The sequence below is a fragment of the Aristolochia californica genome, unplaced genomic scaffold, assembly GCF_029961685.1.
Source record: "Aristolochia californica isolate CCGP_79_NKW_82.1479 unplaced genomic scaffold, dmAriCali1.0.hap1 SCAF_12, whole genome shotgun sequence".
Taxonomy (NCBI): domain Eukaryota; kingdom Viridiplantae; phylum Streptophyta; class Magnoliopsida; order Piperales; family Aristolochiaceae; genus Aristolochia; species Aristolochia californica.
The window spans coordinates 20,278,863-20,293,291 of record NW_027181793.1 but is presented as its reverse complement, the minus strand read 5'-3'; the positions used below and the strand labels follow the sequence as shown (position 1 = coordinate 20,293,291).

Genomic DNA, 14,429 nt, shown 5'->3' with positions numbered 1-14,429 from the left:
AGTTATTATTATAAGCACATTGTATCATCATCACCAGTTGTTGTCATCTTTGCCATCATCATCATTATTTGTGTACTATCTCTTTTGCCTGATCAAATAATGTTTATTCTTGCTGTAGGAACAAAAGTTTTTGATTGGTCTCATTCTCATGGTACCTGTCTATGCCTTGGAATCAGTATGTATTTTAAATTTTTGTATAGTATGATTCTATGTATTTTGGTATGTATGAGCTTCATAAGAGCATTGATGTGTAAAAGAATAAAGAAATTAAACATATGCTGCTTTGCTTGCCATGATCAATAAACATATGTTGCTATAATGCCTGGGTGGGTTTTAGAAGTTCTTAACTTTTGCAGAGTAATGATTGAGTGAGAGCATAGTATTTCATTTTGGCTTCTTTTCTGTATTAATTATTTTGTTTTCTAAGAATCATGGGATATTGGGTGAGAAAAACCTCTTTCTCCATCTATTGTGTTTCTTGTGGATCTAGTTTTTTTTTTTTTTTAACTAATTTCTTGTGGATCTAGTTATCCCAATCAGATTTGTCCCTTCAAAAGAGGCTTTGCCTTTTTTATTCACACATAATTGGAGAAAATGGAAAAGTTTGTTGGTCATTGTAGATGAAGAGTTAAAGTTTCTGAAAGAAGACATGCCATTGCTTTGCTGTTTTTCTCTTTTTAGAATGTTCCATTCTTCCTTACTATTAAGGATTACATGGTTATATGTTCAATGATTAATAAGAATAAGCAAAAGTGATTTGGGCCTTTAGCTCAGTTGTCACTCGGGGTTTCTAGGTCAACTCTTGTGTGCAATTGTCAGTGTATGGGCAAAAACAGTGTGGCTACTGAAAACTAGTTAGATCTGGAATTTGAACAAATTGTTGCATTGATTTTTTATTTAATTTAATGTAATTTAATTTATTTTCTGTCTTGACTGGTTCACATCTTGGTTTGTACTTACTGTAATTATGCAGCTTAAGTGTTACACTCGGCCTTTTTTTTTATTGGTTCTTTCAAAATCTTTACAGAAAATTTCTCTTCTCGTTGACCTTGCAGTTTTTGTCATTGGTGGATTCAGATGCTGCATTCAATTTTCAAGTAATGCGTGATTGTTATGAAGCTTTTGCTCTGTACTGCTTTGAGAGATATTTGATAGCATGCTTAGGTACGTTTTGACATTTGTAATCTTGTGCATTCAGAAATTTTTGTTAGCCATTAAAGATTTCTCTTTACCAGTTGACTTGAAGCACAGTGACTTAGATATAATATTATGTTTAGCATTAAACTGATGATTCAGTAATAATTTGTGATTGTTCTATCAGTCTCTGGCCAAGTAAGTTCCAATTGAATAGCCTGCTGGTGGTAATTTTCTGAATGGGCAGATTCGCCCCTAAAATTTTGTAAACTTCTGCATCATATTGATATATACTTATTTATTAGATTATGCATTTCCTTCAGTGATTCTGGTTACTAGTTTGCTTGGGGTTACAATAGTCTACTTGTATTTGCTGAACTTTCTGACAGATGGCACTATGCTCCAGAATTACATTAGTTATCTATTTCTTTGTTTATTCACATAAGCAAGATTGAGGCCAAAATAAAGCTTCATGCATGTATTTACTTGCTAGCAAAAAACGAAGACTTGCTGCCTCAGCTACTTTAGGCTCTTCTTTGTAACTCATCTTTAAGTGTATGGGTAAATGCTCTCTTCTTCTCATATAACTTCAAAAACGAGATTGTCGATTTCATCTAACCTATTGCCTTTCGAGGGTAAAAATGTCTGGCATGGCTTGATCTTCTAACTCTTGTTGTATTTTAAGGCCCATCCCAAAATGACTAGCAAACTTATGAAGCCTCTTTTCCAACTAATAAACTCAAAATCTTTGTACACTAATCCATGTGGGACTATTCCTTAACACTCCCCCTCACGTGTATGCCATCTTTTGTGGCTCTACAAGTGGATAATTTAGGTGTAGGCCCACGTTTTTGGCTCTACAAGTGGATAATTTAGGTGTAGGCCCTATTTTGTGGCTCTACAAGTGGATAATTTAGGTGGAGACCTACATATGAGTACCTGCTCCGATACCATGTTAAGTTGGGTCCAAGGCCCTTGCCAAAATGACTAGCCAACTTAGGAAGCCTCTTTTCCAACTAATAATCTCAAGATCTTTGTACTTACTAATATATGTGGGACTATTCCTTAAAATAATTAATTCTCCCTCTGTTTTTTTATCTAGCCTCTAGGTTCGTTTATATACGTTTTTGTTCTTTTTTGTTTTTGAAAAGGATGAATTTTATTCAAGGCAAGAAGCTAAAGAACAAAACTACAAGGGGATAGGCCCCCTCCTCTAGTCTTGTCATCCAAAAACACGCCAAAAAACTACAAGGGGATAGGCAAGTGGAACTTCCATTACAATGAAAGATTAAAGGGTGACCCTTTGCTTTGCCAAAGATCCATTACAATGAAAGATTCATGAAAGGATTTTTTTTTTTTTTTTGTAAACTCTCATGAAAGGATTTTCAATGCCGCCAAGGGGGTTGAAACCCAAAAAACTCAAGATTATGAGCTGTGTTGGGGATCGTGCACAACCCAACCTATATATTTAAGTGTCTATCATAAAAATAAAAGAATGCCCCTCACTTAAGTGAAACCTTAATCTTCTTATATCTCCTACTCTACATGTTCTTTGTACATGAAACGTGGACTATAGACATAATTCAACATAGGGAATAAGATTACATCAAAATCTAAAATCGAGGGTAAGGTGGAATGGCCAAAATGCCCTTGTATTAGTTTTTCAACACCCTTTTTGTAGAAATCGCTGGATTCAATGGAAGGATAAAGGAAGCTTCACGTGTGTGTAACCAAGATCTATTCCTTTGATACCATATGAAATAATGGAATAAAGAAGATTAATGAAGAGAGAGGGAGAGAAAGAGGAGAGATACGGCTGCTGCAAGTGAGCCAAAAAAGTTGCTCTCTTTAAGGTTATTAATCAACCCCTAACCTTCTTATAACTTAAGTGAAAAGAGGTGTACAAAGTCACTAATATCCTTACACATGTAACTTCTTATAACTCTCTCTCTATACCTCCATAATACATAAAAATGAAACCATAGAGACACCTAAGCATGCTGAGTAAAGCAGTACCCTTACTAGTAGGTGTAGATCATGTAAAATTACCAAATTACCCTTTATACATTTTCTAAGTTCCTAAAGAAGGTACTTGTCATCAACATTTTTATTATAGGGCATGCTGTGCATCTCTAGTCTTATTTGTTTGTTTGTTTGTTTTTAGTTTGAGAGCTTCTTATGGCTCTCCACCTTCATTGTTTTGTTTTTTTACTGATTAATGAATTTCCATTCAAAAAACTAGTATAAGTTTGTCAATTAAGCATTTCAGAATGTCTGGCTACTGTGGTGTTGACGTAACCCAGGCCGAGATCTTGTACTTTTAACATAAATGAATCTGCTTTAGACGCCAATACTATTGTCATACCCGTCTTATTGAAGTAACATTGACATATGGTGAGAGAACAACTTGAAAATAAAACAATAATGGTCTACTACTTAAATGTTATTGGATAAGAAAAAAAAAATTTTAAAAAATGATCATCCTTTTTCTTTAGCTTATTTTTCTATTCTTGTAGTATCAACTGAAACATTTCGTGTATGGTCGGCCTATGATAAATAGGTGTGGTATAAATCATTTCTACGTGCAATACATTTGAGTAGTATACCATGAAACCGGCTGATTTTTTTCTTGATGGATGAGGAGTTGTCATAGTCTCTCTAGATTTACGTAGAATTACTGTTGATCATCAATTGTTGGATCTAGGCGGTCTGTATTTATGCCAAGAATTTCATCTCTAATTCTTCTTTCAATTTCCTTTCATTCATTGAAAAATTTCATTTATTTAACTGATGAATACATGCTTGGGCATGTGAGTGATCATTTTTGGGAATTTTTGTTGAAGAAGGTTGTATTTTGCTCTAGGTGGAGAGGAAACTACGGTAAAACTGATGGAATGTGAAAACCAGGTCACTTCCAGTATGCCACTTTTAGAAGCTGCATATGCAGGAGTGGTGAAACATCCATTTCCATTGAACTGCTTAGTGAGGCAATGGTACCTTGGTGCTGATTTTTACCAAGCTGTAAAAATTGGGATTGTGCAGTATGTATGTGTTTTCTTTCTTCATGTTTTGATGGTAGTCCTCTGTATCTTGCTTGAATTTTTATTGACTTAGTTTTACTTTCTGTCAGATGATATTGAAGATGATATGTGCTTCTCTAGCAATTATCTTAGAACATTATGGGTTATATGGAGAAGGCCAATTTGAGTGGACATATGGGTACGTCTATCTGCAATTTTAAGCTTTGACATAAATATTTCCAAAAGAAATTTAGGTTGTATTCACCTTTTTAAATTTTTAGCCTAATCCTCAAAACATTTTTGTTTGTCTTTTTTGGTGATTGTAAATGTCAATTTCATATCAATTTATGCTTCAATTTCACATTGTTTGTTCTTTTGCATTCTTTCCAAGTATAACGAAAGAAAGAGCATGGGCATAAGGTATAGCATGAACCAAAATTAAATTAATTTCTTTTGAAAGGATAAGATATTTGTGATTAATGCAACAATATGGTAGTAATGATGTCTTTACTCATCATTTCAAAAAAAAAAAAAAAAAAAATGGTCTTTACTCAAAAAATGATGTATTTATCTGATATTACATGCTTTCTGCATGCAGTTACCTTTACTTGGCTGTGATTCTCAATTTTAGCCAGACTTGGGCTCTTTATTGCCTTATACAGTTCTATTCGGTCACCAAGGAAATGTTAGAACCTATTAAACCTCTTGCCAAGTTTCTTGTTGTCAAGTCCATTGTCTTCTTAACATGGTGGCAAGGTGTTGTAATTGCATTTCTCTTCTCAATGGGAGTTCTTCGAAGCTCTTTGGCTCAAGAGTTGGCAACTCGTATTCAGGACTATATAATTTGTATTGAGGTACAAGTTTGTGTTACTGATATCTGTTGTAGTCCTTAACATTTTCTTTTTATTAATTGTGATTGATGTGTAATGAATAGAAGCAGAAAACCTGAAAGAAGAAAGAGAAGAGAAGGCACCCTTCTAAGAGAAGTAACTCTGCTACGAAAAATAATCTTGAGCTGCAAAAGCTAGTCTCGTTGGCTTCTTTGCATATCTCATTACTCACTTGAGCAAAATATAAGAGGCTTATAACTTAAGAAGAGTACATCATAAGTCTGAGTCATAAAATAGTAAAGATCTAGAATTAGTATTGTTAAGGAATAGTCCCACATGGATTAGTGAGTACAAATATCTTGAGTTTATTAGTTGAGAAAGAGGCTTCCTAATATGTGGGCCTGCACCTAAACTATTTACTTGTAGAGCCACAAAAGAGGGCCTACACCTAAACTATTCACTTGTAGAGCCACAAAAGAGGGCCTACACCTAAACTACTTACTCCTAAATTATCCACTTGTAGAGCCACAAAAAGTGGGTCTACACGTGAGGGGGAGTGTTAAGGAATAGTCCCACATGGATTAGTGAGTACAAATATCTTGAGTTTATTAGTTGAGAAAGAGGCTTCCTAAGGTGGCTAGTCGTTTTGGGATGGGCCTTAGACCCAACTTAACAAGTACAACTAGATACTTCTTCTTAAGTTGGAGCTTGTATGCCTATTATGCCCATTTTTTTACAAGATGATGAATACGCCTCCTCAAGGCTTCGATAAGTATGTCTTTTACCTGATTTTTTGGCTTAACATACAAAATCTAGGTCTTCCTATTCATAATTGTCCTATTGATAAATTGATGATCTACCGTTTTTTCTTTGAAAATAATGAAAATCTTATTAAGAGAGAGAAGAAATTACACATGAATTACATCAAACATGTTGAATTTTCAGGTTGAGCCTGGTTTTTTCCTAAAATGTTTAGCCACTTAGGAGGCATATTGCTCAACCTTATAACCTATTAAAATTTCTTCTTACTTTTCAATGTGGGCTTTTTTTTCCCACTCACTCCCCCTCATGTCCAGGCCTACATATAATGGCCTTGAGACGTGGGCACAAACCCTCTTAAGGGGTATGCAGACTCTTTGAAGGGGCCCACAACGCATAGTCTCTTACCTTATGGAGCCACAACACACAGATAACTTGGGGAGCATAAACTGGGCCTTAGCCCACACACACAAACTGCTTTGATACCATGTTGATTTTTTGGTTTGAGCTCCGTTCAGTCCAAATGACTAGCCATTTAGGAGGCTTATTGCTCAAAAAAAATTTTCTCATTTTTTAATGTGGGACTTTTCCCCCTCAAAAAAACAATTATATCCAGGAAGAGGGAGATTAAGAGGCCAGAAGGGCTGACATACCTCTCTGAGCTAAAGTGGCTGCTGCATTATAAAAGGAAGATGCCTGATTATTGTGTGAGGATTGTGAATGCTGTAAAAATTTCTGCTCAAATCCGTGAAGATCACACTTTCTCACAGTCACCATATCAGATCTTGTTACTTCCTTTGCACCAACCTGATTTGCCATACTGGGTTACTGAATCCTAGCACTTATTAGAGAAGTGATTCGAACGGCCACAATGAATACATGGTTCTCTTTGTCGATTTCCTCTTCCTTGATCTCTCTATCTCTCCCCTGCTGTCCACTACCTCTACCAGCTGAGTTACATGAAGCATTGGACACAATGGCAGAATTTTCATTTTCATTTCAGCATTCGACATTGCAGGTTCCCCTCATATAAAGCTAGCCACTGTGTCTTCAAAAGATGGCTTGTCTGTTCTAGCAAGAATCTGAGCTCTAGCAGACTCATAAGCGAGACCAATAGCATGCAAAAGTTGTGTCACTTTGATTTCATCTCGTTGTCTTTTCAACTTGGACATGTCCACATCGAGAGGATGATAATGATTTGCTACCAAACCCCTTCCAGCTCACCTACAAACTGCATGAGAGGTTTATAACCCCTCTCCATGCTATAAAATTTTGTGTATAAGTCATAGATTCTTGACATTTTTTTTTTCTGTCCTTTGTATTATCATCTCAACTTAAGATGCTCTCATCTGTGCTTGATGGTAAGATTCCTTTACAAATTCTCAAGCCTACTAGTGAGTTATTTTTCTCTCAATTCTCGTGGTTTTTGGGTTTGTGTTATGTCTATATACTATGTCAACCTTTTGTATAAGTTATCTCCTTGATTGGTCAAGTGTCTTCTTGGTTTCTCAAAAAAAAATGTGTCTTCTTTGGTTATTCCCGTAATAAAGAAGGGTACGAATTTTACTCCTGGGTTATTCCCGTACTCAAAAAGATTACAAATTTTACTGTCAAACAACTTGGAAAACTTTTGTTTATTAAAATGCTACATCTTTGAAGATGTCCCATATTTGTTCACAATCTATTGAATTTGGTGCTTCACCTTCACTAGAAGTAGATGCTTGTATACCTCAACCAGTGAATGATGTTCCTAGCATTGTGCCAATTGTTGATCCGTCAACACTGCAGCCACCGCAGGTTTATAAATGAAGGACACCTTCTAAGGCCATCACACAGGGACCCTGTCCTCCTCATGTGTCTTCTTTGACTACCGGTCTTGAGGTATGTGATTTACATCTTCCTGTTTCACTTTAAAAAGATGTTCTAGCTTGTACTCAACATGGAACTAGATATCTGATTTCCGAATTTGTTTGTTTTGATTCATTGTCTAGTTTCTTCAATATTTTTTGCATTATCCTTGTCTTGTTGTTTTATTCCTTCCCTATAGGAAGCTTCATCTTCTCCTCCTTGGAAACAGCCCATAGATATAGAAATGGAAGATTTAATTGATAGGGGAACATAACATTATATGAGCCTCCACCATATGCTTCAAAAGTTAGATGTCGTTGGGCTTACATAGTACAGTACAAGGTTGATGGTTTTATAGAGAGATATAAAGCCCGATTCGTCGCTAGAGGCTACACAAACCTATGAAGTGGATGTCTTTGAAACCTTTTCGCTAGTTGCACGCCTATCATCAGTTCAAAATTTGATTTCTGAAGTTGTTAACAAGAGATGGCCACTATTCCAATTGAATATTAAAAATGTTTCTTGTATGATGATCTAGGAGAGGAGGTTTATATGGAGAAACCTCCTAGGTATGTTGCTTAGGAGGAAATAGGGAAGGTATGTAGAATACATAAAGTTATCTACAACTTTAAGCAGAGTTTGAGAAATTTGGTCAAGTAGTTATGTCATTGGGGTTTGCTAAAAGTCACTTTGATCACTCATTGTTTGTTTTGAAGAAATCTTATGGAATTTAGGTGTTCATTGTATCGTATGTCATTGGGCTAACCTCCTTTTGCATTGTTTTGGTGTTCATTGTATTGTTCATAGTAGTACTGTCATGCAGTGATTTGGAAGGCATTGAAGAAAAACAACATCTTACAAAACATTTCCAAATCAACAATTAGGTTCTCTTAAGTATTTCCAAGGGATTGAGGTGGCAAAAATAACACATAATTGTCCTCACATGGAGAAAATATGTTACTAATCTGCTTCATGAATATGGACTATTGGGAACTAGGCCTACTGAGACACTAATGGAGGTAAACCCTAGTTTCCATGCAGTTGACGGTGCCAAGCTTAAAGAAAAGACTATGTACAAAAGGTTAATTGGCAAACTTATTTATGTTGTAGTAACTCGACTTGACATATTATTTGCAGTGAGCATAGTCAACCAGTTTATGGATATTATGATATTTGAAAGGTGCACTAGGAAAAAGGTTAATGTAAGTATCACATAATCACTTACAGGTTAGGTTTCGGATACTGACTGTGTGGGGTCTAAATTGGATAAAAAATCTACCTCAAGGTACTGTGTTTTTGTTGGAAGAAATAAAGTTAGTTGGAAAAGCAAGAAACAAAATGTGGTAGCTCGTTCTAGTACAAAAGCAGAGTACAAAACAATGGCTCACACAGTTAGTGAACTTCTATAGATGAAATCAGTGATACAAAAGTTGGGTTTTCCTACCATTGACACTGTGAAAATAATTTGCAATAACTAGGCCACAATATTCATTTGAAGTTATCCAGTATTTCATGAACAGAGTCAAGATGTGGAGATTGATTGTCATTTTGTACGTGATGCTGTAATGAGTGGAATTGTAGTCATTCCCTCTGTTAAATTTGTGGATCAACTTGGTTATGTTTTTACTAAAGCTTTAGGAAAGAGAAATTGAGAATTTTTATAACAAGTTGGGGCTTCTTGACATATATGCTCCAACTTTAGGGGGAGTTTGAAATATATAAATATGTATAAAAAATATAAATAAGTAAAAAAAAAAAAAAATATATATATATATATATATATATATATCAAGGGTATTTTAGTAATTTTACATATGTATTTCCCCTCCAGGTTTAGGATAAGATTTTAGGTTAATATGTCTTGTATTATAGGAGATCTAAGTGTTTTTAGACTAGAGGGGTATTTATCTCATTGTACAAGATTTTCACTGAAGTACCCTATTTAATAGGAGAGGTCGAATTTTTTACCTCAAGAAGTATGCCGTACACTGCAGCATTTCAGAAGTTTCTTTTTTCTCTAATTTTTTCTCTTTCTCCTCTGTTTTCTCAATTTCTCTGTTTTTTTTTACAGTAAGAAATCTTCGTTTAGTTATTTGACCTTAGCAGTAAGGAATTTTGTTAACATGGTAAAACACAACCCGTGGGTTCAAGATCAAGTGCTGAAGGGGTATAAGGGGCTGTGACATATGTAGTCTGCTAAACGATCTGATTGAAGTCTTTATTTCAAGAATTACATTTGCCTGTGAAGAACCATTGAGTGTATTGTGATAATGAAGATGCCATCATATTGTGAATAATTTGATTTTCCTTGAACAAATTATATATATTGAACTAGATTGCTTTTCCACTATGTGTCATCACAGAGATAAATTGCACGTGTTTATCAAAGCAGTGCAATGAGCTCAGTTGTCTGTGATTTGGTGTCTATGGTTTATCTGCCCTAGCTTGAGGAGATGTGTTTGAATAATAGTAGAAGAGTCCCAGTGAGAGAAGGAAGTTATTCTGGACTGAATATGATGTAAACTTTGATAACTTGATGTAGACAGATCGAATCCCACTAAAACTAGGAGTTTGATATCATATGATTATACTGTTTCCAGGGTTGAAAGTATAATCTCTCTCTCTTTCTCTCTCTAAAGCTTTTGTTCTCTCTTTATATATTCTTCTTCTCTTCTCATTAAAATAATATTTATCTCAAAGGGCTATAGAATTAACATGAACATTACCTAGATTGTGAGAAGCTGAATATGTCTGGGTATAATGTAATCCATTACACAATTTGCACCTTTTCCACGAGTTGGATAGAAATCTAGAGACACAACACAAATTGCCTTTTTTAGAAAAAAAGCAGAACATATGAGGCTCCTTTCTGTTTTTATTCATAAAAAAGAATCTAATACAAGGCACCAAAACCAACTGAGAACTTGGTAGTGACACAAACAAAGAAAAATTAATGGTTTCAAGGTCATGCAAACCTGAGATTGAGATGAAAGTCTAGAGACTGGTTGATCTGGACTGCTGTGGTATCATGTTAAAGTGTAAAGATCAAAATCTAACAGAAAGAAATATTCCAGATAAAATTTGACCTCTGCAGAGGAGAATCTGAGCAGCAAAAAGTAATTTTTTTACTTCTTCTAGTTTATTAATCTCTAAAGCTGAAGATTTCAAAGACTGAAATTTCTCAATAAGATGTAACCCCCCACCTTTTAAATTATTGACAAATATACAATTGAATCTTTATGATTGTAAAGTTAATGAAAGCATTTTAAAAGGAAGCATTTAAAAAAAAAAAAAAATTAATAAAAGGGAAATTATCACCTACTAGCCAGTTGGATATTAAGTTGAGTTAATTACCATGGATCTTTTACTAAGTGTCATTCTGTGTTTAACTTTTTCCTCGTCTTCCTGCCTGCAGGTTCTTTTTTCATTTTTTCCCCTTCCTTACAACTCTCTTTTTAAGTTTCTTTTTCTGATTGGTGCAGTCTGAAATTTTTTAAGTAATCATTTAACTAATTTACTCTGTGTGTGTGTGTGTGTGCATGAGTTTGTTGAACCACAATCTATATTGAATCATTACAGTTGGCAGTTGAAGCTTTGATTTTGCTCATATCATGGTATTTGTGTGGAAAACAGATGGGCATTGCTGCTGTGGTGCACATTTTTGTGTTCCCTGCCAGACCTTATCAACAAGGAGAGCGATGTGTTCGTAATGTTGCTGTAATGTCTGACTATGCATCACTTGGAGCCCCACCTGATCCTGAGGAGGTTAGAGAAAGTGAAAGGTCAACAAGGGTCCTTGCTCAGCCTGACGAAAGGAATATGCAACTTAGTTTCCCAGAAAATGTTCGGGATGTAGTTCTTGGAAGTGGGGAAATTGTGTGACCATCTCTCTGTCTCTTTTTTCACTCTCACTCTCTGTGGAGTTCCACTACTAACATACAGACTCTGTTTCTCTGTCAGATTCTTGATGATGTAAAGTTTACTGTGACTCATGTGGTTGAGCCCATGGAGCGCGGAATTGCAAAGTTAAACAAAACCTTCCATCAGATCTCTGAAAACATGCGGCAGATTGAGAAGCGGAAGAGAAGTTCTAAGGATGACAATTATCTGATTCCCATGCGTTCTTGGTCTAAAGAGTTCCCACAAGACACTGATAACTCCCAAGAGGGAAGCACCAGTGATAGTGGTTTGGCAGGTGGGAAGAGGCCCCTTTCCACCCCAAGACATCCACATCAGCTTTGATTAGAGATCCTGCCAATGATTGGCTCTCTTCATACAGATCTGACAATAGTGACTAACAACTTTCTGTTACAATGTCAAGAGACCCAGGTTTTTCCTCCAAAATTAGTTTTTAAAGGATACAAGTATCTCTGAACAGAACATTAATAGTTAACAATAGCATGTAAGTTCTGTTCTCCTAGTGCTCTGTTAAACTAACAGCAATTTTCTTTGCATTACAAGGATGATTTGGTCAGTTTGATGTTTGATGGGGATGGATGACCTTGACTGCTTTGATAGGTTTCGTTCTCATCACCTTGGAAATCTTATCAGGTGTCACACACACAATTGTGTCCATGCAAATGGACATTCTTATCTCTCTTGTGTTATTTTTCTTTGCTTCTTCTTCTGAACTGGGAGAAACTAACATTGCAGTCTCATTCATCAGAGAGCCAAACAAGGATCCTAACAGACTGTTGTAAACGGCCGACATGTTTAAAGATCTGCGGCAAAGGAACCAGTGCATCTGAGGATGACCTGTTGGCAGCAGCTGCTAACAGTGACAAATTTCCATTGTAGATTAAAAACTCTCTCTCATCTGGATGTGCATTTGGTACATTTTATAAAAATAGAAGCTCAATTTTCGTAGCCAGATTTTTGTGAAGTGTTTCTTGGAAGACCATAAACGGGTTGGTCTTAGGAGAATTAGCAGCATCCTGTCAGAGATCTATAACAATCCCACATCAGAAATCATGTTTTGAGGAGACTTGAAAGAATTGGGGTTGTGAACCAAGGTGAGGGTATGTTGTGTTTGATTATGATTCCCACATCTGAATTTTGCCCTTTCCCATTAATTTGTTTGACGAAAAATTGATTTCTATCAGGAATTGAATACTTGGTTGATAAGCCTTGATGAGTGAAGAATATTCAACACAAACAAGCTGTGGGTCTTCCTATATAAGCACCAAGACTATCAAACCATCATAGTGTTGGCCTGAAAATAATGTTATTGCTCTGCTCCTTTCATGGCTATAGGATATATTAGAAAGAACATATGCATGAATTATTTTGTTCTGTTTGATCAAGATTTTTGCTGGTTTACGGGTTTATTTATTTATTTATTTTTTTAACTGGAGAATAATTTTTTCCCCATTTTGCTAGTCCCCTGAATAATTATGTGAAACTAAGCTTGTTTTCTGTGTGCTCTCTTCTGCCTTATCAATGCTGTTCTAAACATAATAGTTTTTCGATAAGTCGGCATATAACATACTATTGTTCTCTTTCCATTTTTTAAATTTTCTTCTTCTTCTTTTTCATTTTTATTGACTTTTGGTGTCTTAGTTTGACTCATTGGCCAAAAAGTCTTTTATTTTTCCCAATGGTCTTCTTCCATGGATTTTTTTCTATGTTGAACTCTCTTTGTTCTTCTTTATGTTAGAAAATAGATAGTGGTTTTGATAGGACAATCACTAGCCTTTGATGATGAGTCTCACTCTTTCTTTCTTATTTTCTTACTTAAGAAAATTCTAAGTTGTTGAAAATGTGTTTTACCACCCAAAACCCATTCATTGGCTGGCCTTGGAATAGCCAAAAACCCATTGTGGCTTGATTTATGGATCAAGGAACCCTTATTGTGTGTGCATTTGGAAGATTATACATGTATATGCACATAGATTTGGTTATGGATCCACCTCAATGTTTTGGGTTCACAACGTCTGATTGTTGAACCCATATTCAAGTTGGCTCTAGCTTGATGGTAAAACGTCTTTTCATAATTTTTTTTTTTTTTTTTTTTTTAAGCCACTTCCTATAGTTGTGAATGAGCTTCATTGTTAGCTCTAATGGTTGAAGGTATTAGTATTAGCATTTTTGCTATGTGGTCTTACTTAGTACACTTTTTAAGCAATTTGTTTATGCATTACTTAGTACCCTATTGTGGCTCGATTTGTTACACCCAATAATCTATAATGGTTCACAATCTTCTCTGCAGATTGTTAATCCATTCCCAAGATGTTTTGCACCTTAAAGTTCCATAATGTTAAGATTGTCAAACGACATTTACATCAAATTACTTCAATGTCAATTATAATATTAGTCATAGAGGGACTTATGCCACTCAATTTATAATATATACTAACAAACTAGGCACATAACATAGACCCACAGAGAAAATTTCCAACAACAAACTAGGATACATAAGCCAAGATAACTTGTAAGTCTTTACTCCTCAACTAGAGGCTTTTCTCAACTAAATTGAGACGAGGACAATCTTACTTACACAAAATCTGACTAGTGCTTAGCAAGGTTGTTTGATTTCGTTTTAGCACATACAAAAGCATATTGAATAGGCAAACTCAAATCAAACACAAATATATATGTATACCAATCTTAAGTACCTATTTTGTGTAACAATTCAAATAGTCCTTAAAGATTTGATTTCAAAACCTAGGTTCAAGGTAAATCTCAGATTGGTTTTAAAAGATGGGGGAAAAACATACAAGGTAGCTCAATACAATAAATGTTTCAAAATACAACCCACTGAGTAGTACTATAAACTTTAACAAATAATTTCAAAGTGCAATGACTCTAGTTTAATACAATTGGTTAAGTATAATAGATA

At 35.2% G+C, this 14,429-nt stretch overlaps 1 pseudogene; it reads left to right on the top strand.

Annotated features, from left to right (window-relative positions):
* The window catches only part of LOC137946296 (protein LAZ1 homolog 1-like), a 30,888-nt pseudogene extending 17,949 nt beyond the window's left edge, over positions 1-12,939 (top strand).
* Positions 12,940-14,429: the final 1,490 nt, after the last annotated feature.